The following is a 3,576-nucleotide window of genomic DNA, read 5'->3' as shown; positions in this document are numbered from 1 at the left end:
TACAGGCGTGCGCCACCATGCCTAGCTAATTTTTGTATTTTTAGTAGAGACGGGGTTTCACCGTGTTGACCAGGATGGTCTTGATCTCTTGACCTCATGATCCACCCGCCTCGGCCTCCCAAAGTGCTGGGATTACAAGCGTGAGCCACCGCGCCCGGCTAAAATTTATTTTTGATAGAGATGGCATCTCACTGTTGCCCAGGCTAGTATCAAACTACTGGAGTTAAGCCATCCTCCCGCCTCGGCCTCCCGAAGTGCTGGGATTACAGGTGTGAGCCATTGTGCCCAGCCTGATGTTCCCTTGTATAGCAAAAATATTTAATCTCCTCACCGCCTTTTCTGTTCTGAACCCACTCCTATGAATCTTTGATTCTCACCGCTCCACTGAAAGTTGTCAAGGTTATCTATGACTGCTACATGGCCATGTCTCAGTGGCCAATTTGCAGGCCTCCCTATACTTGACTTCTCAGCAGTCCTTGACTTGGTTGATCATTCTTGTGTCGAAACACTTTCTTCATGTGCTTTTTAGGGTTCCATACACTCCTGACTTTCCTTCTTCCATACTGGCTCCTCTTCAGTTTTATTACTCTCTCTGGTTGTCCACTTGATGAGAGCACTTACCATACTTCTCTTGGCTGGGCGTGGTGGCTCACGCCTGTAATCCCAGTGCTTTGGGAGGCTGAGGTGGGCGGATCGTGAGGTCAGGAGATCAAAACCATCCTGCCTAACATGGTGAAACCCCATCTCTACTAAAAATACGAAAAAAAATTAGAAAAAAAAAAGAAAGAAGGTGACATGTAGCTGGATGATAGTACTAGAAGTTGAAAAGATCCATTGAGAGACACTGTGGAGCAGGGCTCGATGACTACGAAGATACCAGAGTATAACACATCACCAGGTGGGCATCGTATTACACGAGATCAGCAGGCTGACCGCCTTCTAGACATGGACTGCCCTAGAGAGTCACTGCTCTCAACCTATGCAGCAAGTGGACAAGGTGTCAGCACGATCTCTTGGGAGGGCCTGTCCTCAGGGAGTTTGGATTCACTTAGGTCTCCTGGTCCTTAGTTTTAGTCAGTCATAGGAACCTCTAGATTTGCCCACACTCCATAAGAATGGCTCTTATTCTCAGGATAAATATCTTGGCCACAGTCCTGAACCTCACAAAAAACCTGTTATTGACTATGACTCTGCTCTTCTTTCGCCCAGGCACTATTGGACCTTTCAGGCTGGGTGTGGTGGCTCATGTGTGTAATCCTAGCACTTGGGGAGACTGAGGCAGCAGGGTCACTTGAGCTCAGGAGTTCAAGGCCAGGCTGGGCAACATAGCGAGAGCCTGTCTCCATTTTGAAAGTTAGTATAGGCTGGGCGCGGTGGCTCACGCCTGTAATCCCAGCACTTGGGGAGGCGGAGATGGGTGGATCATGAGGTCAGGAGTTCAAGACCAGCCTGGCCAAGATGGGTGAAACCCCGTCTCTATTAAAAAAAAAAAAAATTAAAAAAAAAAAAAGTTAATATAGGCCGGGCCCAGTGGCTCATGCCTGTAATCCCACCACTTTGGGAGGCCAAGGCAGGTGGATCACCTGAGGTCAGGAGTTCAAGATCAGCCTGACCAACATGGTGAAACCCTGTCTTGACTAAAAAATACAAATATTAGCCGGGCATGGTGGCGCACACCTGTAATCCCAGCTACTCGGGAGGCTGAGGCAATAAGAATTGCTTGAGCCCAGGAGGTGGAGGTTGCAGTGACCTGAGATTGTGCCACTGCACTTCAGCCTGAGTGACAGAGCGAGAGGGACTCTATCTCAAAAAAAATTAATATGTAGCTTCTCTCTTGACAAGATGGCCACCCTGGCGGTACCAGCAAGTGCTCCTTGCACTCTGCCAGCCCCAGCTCGGACAGCAGCCTCAGCCTTGGTCCCAAGCCCAGTCCCACCCCAGCGCCAACACTAGCACTGGCTGCAGCTCCAGCTCCAGCCTCAACCTCAGACCCTATAGCAACAGCGGCTGTGACTGCGGCTCCAGGCCAGACCTCGGCCTCCGTGCAAGCTCCAGCGCAGGCTGCAGTGCCCGCTATGTTTGGTCCTGCTATCCCAGGGTCCTTTCCCGGCAGCTGCATGGCCAGGCTGCATGCAGCCATTTTGGCCTCCATTGTGGACAGCTTAGAGTGATGGAACGAGGGAGCTATCTGAGTTTTTGGGACCCCGTTGGGAACTGTCGACGAACAGTCGGTGGAGGTCACCAATTGTTTAGTGCCACACAGTGAGTAAGAAGATGAAGTGGCTGTTTACACAGAATTTGCTAAGAACATGTATGCACTGCAGCCGGGCACGGTGGCTCATACCTGTAATCCCAGCACTTTGGGAAGCTGAGGCGGGCAGAGACCCAGCCTCAGCCTCCCAAAGGTCAGGGGTTTGAGACCAGCCTGACCAACATGGTGACGCCCATTCTCTACTTTAAAAAAAAAGAAAAAATTACCCGGGTGTGGTGGTGCACACCTGTAATCCCAGCTACTTGGGAGGCTGAGGCAGGATAATTGCTTGAACCTGGGAGGTGGAAGTTGCAGTGAGCCAGAGCGCACCATTGCACTCCAACCTGGGCAACAGTGCAAGACTCTATCTCAAAAAAATAAAAAAGTTGAAAATTAGAACATGTATGAACTGCATAAAAAATGAGCCCATCCTCGGCTGATAGGCTACAGGCCATGACATCACAGAGCACTCTGTGCGGATTCTTGGGTGCTACAGCCTGGAGGCCCCGAACCCCATCCACCTCGCTGTGCTCACAAGTCTCCAGAACATCTGCATGAGCCTCAAGGCCTGTGTCAGCACTTTAATGGATGTCCCTCGGAGGACCACGGGAGTGACGTTCACACCTCTGACAGTGAAATATACATACTATGAAACTGAACGCACTGGAGTTGACCCGATCACAAAGACCTGTTTTAGCCCCAAACACAGACTCTCAAGTGACTTGCAGCAAGTAGGAGGGGCATCAGCCTGCATCCAGGGTGCCCCAACCACAGTGTTGCAATATACAGAGGATGTACTGTCTGGAAAGGTGTCAGCTGACAATACTGATGTGCCTGGTTAGGCAAGTACCCAAAATAGTTCCCAGTGACTTCGAGACCATGCTTAACAGCAACATCAATGAACTGCTGATGGTGACCGGGCCAATCTCACACATTCACAGATTGCCCTCAGTAAGAAACTTGTAAACCTGGGAATGGGTCCCAAGCAGTAATCCTAGCACTTGGGGAGGCTGAGGCAGTACACCTGCCAGTCTAGGTCTCTGAGGGAGAAATGATTTTTTGTGGTCGAGTCACACCGAGACAGTCAACTGCCTGTGACTCTAATAAACATAGCCTATCTTTTGTAAAAAGTAAAAAATGCTGCCGGGCGCGGTGGCTCAAGCATGTAATCCCAGCACTTTGGGAGGCGGAGGCAGGTGGATCACGAGGTCAAAAGATCGAGACCATCCTGGTCAACATGGTGAAACCCCGTCTCTACTAAAAATACAAAACATTAGCTGGGCATGGTGGCGCGTGCCTGTAATCCCAGCTACTCAGGAGGCTGA

At 50.4% G+C, this 3,576-nt stretch overlaps 1 long non-coding RNA gene and 1 pseudogene across 2 annotated transcripts in view; one reads left to right on the top strand and one right to left on the bottom strand.

The window, feature by feature from the left end:
• Positions 1–1,842: 1,842 nt before the first annotated feature.
• On the top strand, positions 1,843–3,391 carry LOC108316471 (annotated as a pseudogene).
• Positions 3,392–3,471: 80 nt separating this feature from the next.
• The window catches only part of LOC119473827, a 14,274-nt gene continuing 14,169 nt past the window's right edge, over positions 3,472–3,576 (bottom strand). The window contains exon 3 of one of the 2 annotated variants that reach the window (XR_005203067.1): positions 3,472–3,505. This is a non-coding gene — a long non-coding RNA (uncharacterized LOC119473827). Of the gene's footprint in view, positions 3,509–3,576 lie in introns of both variants that reach the window. The other variant, XR_005203066.1, reaches the window with a different exon arrangement.

The sequence above is a fragment of the Cebus imitator genome, unplaced genomic scaffold (genome assembly GCF_001604975.1).
Source record: "Cebus imitator isolate Cc_AM_T3 unplaced genomic scaffold, Cebus_imitator-1.0 Scaffold188, whole genome shotgun sequence".
In the NCBI taxonomy this organism is placed as follows: Eukaryota; Metazoa; Chordata; class Mammalia; order Primates; family Cebidae; genus Cebus; species Cebus imitator.
Note: the sequence above shows the minus strand (reverse complement) of the source record. Positions and strands in the feature narration are given on the sequence as shown.